The 6,468-nt window shown below is 39.8% G+C and overlaps 1 non-coding gene across 1 annotated transcript; it reads left to right on the top strand.

Moving 5' to 3' along the window:
- The first annotated feature begins 5,667 nt into the window (after nt 1–5,667).
- On the top strand, nt 5,668–5,739 carry trnat-cgu (transfer RNA threonine (anticodon CGU)). Its single transcript has one exon. It is a non-coding gene; the product is annotated as a tRNA-Thr (tRNA).
- The last annotated feature ends 729 nt before the right edge of the window (nt 5,740–6,468 follow it).

The following is a 6,468-nucleotide window of genomic DNA, read 5'->3' as shown; positions in this document are numbered from 1 at the left end:
ATGTAAATTAAACAGAAAGATAGAAATAAACAGACATGGCAGCACATGTTACAACCGATACTTACGCAAATAAGATTCTTTTTTTTTTGTTAAATTCACATTCACTTACCATATGAAGTTTTGGAGGCAGTTGTGCAGTCGATGAGCAAAAGAATGCAAACGGAGCAGATAGAGAGTGAAAGGAACATTTGGAGGGAGGGGGAGAGATGATATTGCCTTTGTTGTGCAGCTTTATCAGCTGCTCAGCTTTCAAATTAATTTCACACTAGCTTGTCTGGCTGTAGCCAGGGTCAGATGCACAAACCCTTCTCACAATGACCAATTTTCTCCTCACATTACACCGGCAAAATCCCAGCGGTGCTGGCTGCCACTTGCATGGTGCCTCGCTGGGACACACTTAAACTTTATTCTATCAACAAATTTACCCTGTCAAAACCCTCTCTTTAGTGTGTGTGTGTGGGGGGGGGCACAAAGCATAGATTAAAAATGTGGTCAAAAATGACTTTGAATATGCTGCTGAAATGAAGCATTATGGTAGAAATGTTATTGTTTGAAGACCAGAAGGAGGGAGAACTCCAGACAGCACAGGATGAACAGTAAGGTACTGAAGAGTTGCCCCTTAAAAGTGAACTCAACAGCATTAATATCTCATGGAAACAGCAGGAATGACTTTAAAAAAAGGAAAATAGTTAAAAAAAAAAGTAATTTGAATGACAGATTGGGTATCTGATCCACATAATTACATCTCATGTGTCATGTACATAAGTTATAGTACATGTGTGTAACAATTGCCTTACTGTAGTATATACATCATCAGTCTCAATTTAGGACTGTTGCTTTTTGGTATTTGCTCAATGTCTTCGAGAAAGGTTTCATCGAAAGATTTTGGAGAGAAAAAATAAGTTTATTACAGTAATTCCTGCTAGGAACAAAAAAAAATTGAGCCTGTGATTTCTCCCTCCGCAAATGAGTAAGTGTCCAAGTTTTTTTTTTGATATACTATACTAATCCCCATAGGGAAGTTACGGACCACATTTAACCCATCACAGCTGTGTAGCTAGGAGCAGTGGGCAGCCGGCATGCAGCACCCAGGGACCAACTCCAGTTCATCTTGCCATGCCTCGGTCAGGGGCACAGACAGGAGTATTAACCCTAACATGCATGTCTTTTTTGATGGTGGGGGAAACCAGAGCACCCAGAGAAAACCCATGCAGACATGGGGAGAACATGCAAACTCCACACAGAGGATGACCTGGGGTGACCCCCAAGGTTGGACAACCCCAGGGTTCAAACCCAGGACCTTCTTTCTGTGAGGCGACAGCTCTAACCACTGCACCACCATGCCGTCCAAGTTATATTTATTTATTACAAATATAATTTTCTTAAGTTTGAATAATTTCCTCAGTCATTTAATTTCCTTTAATTAATTTATGGCTGCTGTTACTGCTGAGTGGAGGGGAACAAGCGTCAAAGGACATCACTATTGATTTTGACCAATGAAAACAGGTTGGAGGTGGAGCGAGTGCATGAAACATCGCAAGAACAGAAACAGTGCAAGCGATTTTTCCGACAAGTGATGCGTCGCTCACCTGTACACTGATGCACGGAGCAGGTTAGGACATCTTCACTGGGAAAAACCGAAACAATCTGATGTTCGCTCTTTAGCTGCGCTTCCAACTAGGAACATGTGTTGCTATGACACTCAATGGCAGTGGAGTCAAGGGCTAATCTTGCTTGTCTAGATAGTTAAATTGATGACTAATATACACATCTGTTAATACAGAGAATTCATTAACCATTTTTCCTGCAGGCTTAAGAAGATATTTGTGCCATTTAAGAAGATATTTGTTTCAAGATATTTGTGCATTTTAAGAAGATATTTGTGCCAAGATATTTGTGCCACAGCTAAATGGCACAAATATCTTCGATGAAATATTGATTGCACTCATAATGCACACTTGGAGGAAGGATTTCACAGGTGTGTGTCTTTTGTCCCTTCACCCACTAGCTTGCAACCATCAAGTCTGCCTGTCAGACTACCTCTCATTTGGCAATAAATAAAAAAGTTAAATTGCAGATTTTTTTTCCAAGTTTTTGCTGTACATAATGCAACACAACAACCCATCCATCCACCCATTATCCAAAACGCTTATCCGAAGTTGGGTCGCAGGATGCTGGAGCCTATCCCAACAGTCACTGGGCGGCAGGCAGGGGGACACCCTGAGCAGGCCGCCAGTCCATCACAGGGCTGACACATTGACTCTTAGGGGCAATTTAGTATGGCCGATTCACCTGACCCACATGTCTTTGGACTGTGAGAGGAAACCGGAGCACCCGGAGGAAACCCATGCAGACACAGGGAGAACATGCAAACTCCACACAGAGGACAACCTGGGATGACCCCCACGGTTGGACAACTCCGGGGTTCGAACCCAGGATCTTCTTGCTGTGAGGCAACCATGCTAACTACTGTGCCACTGCAACTCTTGGACATCTATTTTCAACTGTTTCTAATGTATTTGAATATTTTATCCTATTTCAATGTACATGTGTCATCCTGTTCTGTGAAGCACTTTGTAACCTTGTTTAGAAAAGCGCTATATAAATAGTTTTTTATTATCATTATTACTATTATTATTGTATGGATGAACTCTTTTCCAGAGCTTCTGTTTGCAAACTCGGCATGTTTTTCCCTTCATGGGTTGGGTTGAGTCAGGATATAAGGAAACCGAGGAAACCATCGTGTTTGGGCACACTTCTGCTTGGCATTCATTGTAAATGAATTTCAACTACTTCTTGCAGCTCTCCTTGTCATTTGGAAGACCATGACATGATTTGTCATAATTTGTTTGCTGACTGACAGCCAGAAACGACACATTCGAAATGGCCAGCTTTACTTGTCATGTTGCAAGTCACTTGTCAGTCATAGCTAAGCTCATCGTTCTGAGGAAAGACTCATTATGACGGCTGTTATCTTGCTGTCAGGAGAAGTTGACTTAGGGTGGGTTTATGCAAATTACTAAGTTCATGTACAGTCTCATGTACAGAGAGCTGCAACACGGGTGCACATTTTCTCCCAGCAATCTGCACACCTTCAATCATACAATCAACCTTCAATCATACAGTTCAACAACATAAACTTCATGAACATATTTTGAGCATGTATTTTAATACATGCCTCACAATATATGTAGTTTTAAAATGTGTTTAAAATGTAATTGTTGATGTAAAATTTCAACCCCTTATCCAGTGTCTATATATAATTATTGACTGTGTACATCTTGGTCTGTGTGACATTTTGCAAATTGTAACGTTATTCTCATTCTCAGAGCGCTGCAGTATTCCCCCACATATACTGCAAAGCAAGCTGACTTTTAAAAGAGAGTCCATGATGAATTATTTAAAGCATGGCTACATTAATAGGGCTGTTATTCTCTCAGGGAGGCTGCTACTTGGTGCTCACTTGCTGAGTGAAAATGCCCCGAAACAACGGGATATCAGACTAAAAGATGTCTCTCGGGGTTTGTGGTGCTGCATTTTTATATGATAACGCAAGCAGCACTACTATGAAAAAACAAATTGGAAAAAAGAGTTAAAAAAAATCAATCCCTTCCGTATGACATTGTAGCACATGCAGCAATCTGAAGTCCCTCACAAATTGAGTAGAGCAGTCCTTGCTGGGGGGACTTTGGTGATACATTCAGCAAATAGCGTATTGATGTGTTTTCCTCTTGTAACTATCCCAAACAATAACTAATGTTTTTGGTATTTATATTTTGTTCAGCATCCCCTTTTACAACAAGACTTTTTTTCTGCATCCTTTATGAAATAACAGTGATGCCTGAACAACAAGTGTGAAAACTATAAAATATTGATCCATTTGAGGGCCATATCAGAATAATCTAACTAATCTGAGTTAACCTAATCTGCATCCCCTTTTACAGCAAGACTTTCTTTCTGCATCCTTTAATAAATAACAGTGATTCCTAAACAAGTATGGAAACCATGCAATATTGATCAATTTGATGGCCATATCAGAATAATCTGACTAATCTGAGTTGATCTAATCTGCATCCCCTTTTACAGCAAGGCTTTCTTTCTGCATCCTTTAAGAAATAGCAGTGATTCCTGAACAACAAGTGTGGAAACTACAATTTTGATCCATTTGAGGGCTGTATCAGAATGATCAGATCTAATCTGACTAATCTGATCTGATCTAGTCTGCATCCCCTTTTACAGGTAGGCTTTCTTTCTGCATCCTTTAAGAAATAACAGTGATTCCTAAACAAGTGTGGAACCCGTACAATATTGATCCATTTTAGGCCAAATCAGAATAATCTGATTTGACTAATCTGACAGCTCCCCCAAAGCAAGAGACCTGGAGGCAAATACCACACCTGACACTATTTTCTGACGCCAGCTTGAGAAGGTCCTGTTACATGTAGGAGGCTAGTGACTCATGAAAACAAACCTGTCACTTTTGAACATTTCTGCGAAATGACATTTGTAAATATTCCCCAGTATTTGAAGTTATTCATTTCCCTTTAGTAGTTGAAGCGAGTGAAGGCATTTTGTTCCTTGTAGTTGTATCTGTTGCAAAGTAGCTAAGCATGGTGGAACATTTAAGGATCTCGTGGAAAAGGCTGGGACGCTTTTCGGGGTGCCCAGTGCAGGTTTGCAGCAAACTAAGAATAGCTTATGCAGCACAAACCGCTCGTCTGGTTTATGTGCTGATGACTTGCTATCTGCAGGTCAAGGTGAATACTACACGCCTTTGATTTCCAGTGCTAACTCGCTCCCAACGGAGGAGAGTCTTATTCATTTTTCAAACAGCCTCCAGGATATCTGATCCAATAAAAGCCCTTCAGGCGGGCAGTCATCTTTGATGTTTTGAAGGGAAAGAATGAAAAGCCCAGTGTACTCTCATGAATATTGTATCACCAGGAAAGGAGTTACTGACAACCTACTGGTTCTCATGGATTTCAGCACCACTGGCCTCATATCAAATGATAATACTTATTGTTTTAGTGGACATAGTGTAATAATAGTTATGTAGAAATACACCATATAGACTGATTTTACCCATTGAAAAAAAAATTCTGCATCTGCTTGAAGGGTCTTACTCCATTCTGTAGAGATGAGATAACAGGACTGAAACCAGTCACAAATGTTACTATATATATATATATATATATATATATATATATATATATATTAGCCTGTTCTGCTGCACACTTAATGGTCAGAATATGGTTATTATAATCATAAAAGCGAAGTGTTACATGATCATTTCTTCTTTTTTCAGCTTTTTTTTCCTTATTTTTTTTTTGTTTTGTTACGTGATCATTTATGATCCAAAGGAGTATGCAGGGGTAGACTAAATGGGTGTCTGGGAAATACATTGAAAACTCAACGTCTATAACGTTATATAGTTAATTTCATGTTCCTTTTATTTGTGAATGATGGCTACCTACTACTACTACTACCTATCATTCACATACAAAAGGAACATGAATTGTGAATGATGGCTACCAATCATTAACGCTTGCCCCAAATAGGAAATATCAAGTAATATCCCCATCTAGTGGCTGGACAACAAAATTACAGGACGTGTTCTGTCACATGAGATACCATATTTCTATATGGGTCCGGAGCGGGCAAAGCGCAGGCGCGGTGGCCAAGTGGTAAGGCGTCGGTCTCGTAAACCGAAGATCGCGGGTTCGAACCCCGTCCGTGCCTTTTGATCCAGAGGTTCCTGGACTGAGTTAAGTTTAGAAACATCTGCATATTCCGGTGGTAAAGGACAATTGTCAAAAATAAGAAGAGAACCACCGTTTACAGTGTCTTGGCCTTGACATTTACGTTACATTTCCCGACACAGTGAAATAGAATGCATGACAGATTCCCTTGATCATTGTGTCTTGTTTCAGGAAGTAAGGCTACGAAGTTCCATTATTGCTGATTTAACTTCTTTGTATTTTATCCCCACCCCTTCTGTTTTTGATTGTTTATATTGCACGTTGACAGATATGATATAAGGCTTAACGGCGAAAAATAAGTGTGCTCCCGAGAAGTGGAGCACACGTTTAAAACAATTAACAAAACAGTGGGGATATTTTTTAAAAAAAGAAAAGAAAAATCCAAAACACACACTTACATGAAAAAGAAACGAGTCTATTCAGGACTGTATTCAGAAAAAAAACATGACTCTTCGTCATGTTTGATGTCTGGATGAATTTGCAGACGCTGTTTTCACAAGTTCTTCGTTATGAACATCTATTATCAAATTTTTGTTTGCTTCTATGCACCCTATGCGTTGCCTTTCTGCACTGCCTGTTGACACCTGTCCTATCGAGTTTTTGTTTTTGTTTTTTGGTACTTACTTGCGTTGTTGTCTCCTGACTAGATCCCTGCTTGTGTTGTATTAACTGTCAGATGTACGTCGCTTTGGGTAAAAGCGTCTGCTAA

This window comes from Lampris incognitus, chromosome 10, assembly GCF_029633865.1.
Source record: "Lampris incognitus isolate fLamInc1 chromosome 10, fLamInc1.hap2, whole genome shotgun sequence".
NCBI classification, from domain to species: domain Eukaryota; kingdom Metazoa; phylum Chordata; class Actinopteri; order Lampriformes; family Lampridae; genus Lampris; species Lampris incognitus.
Note: the sequence above shows the minus strand (reverse complement) of the source record. Positions and strands in the feature narration are given on the sequence as shown.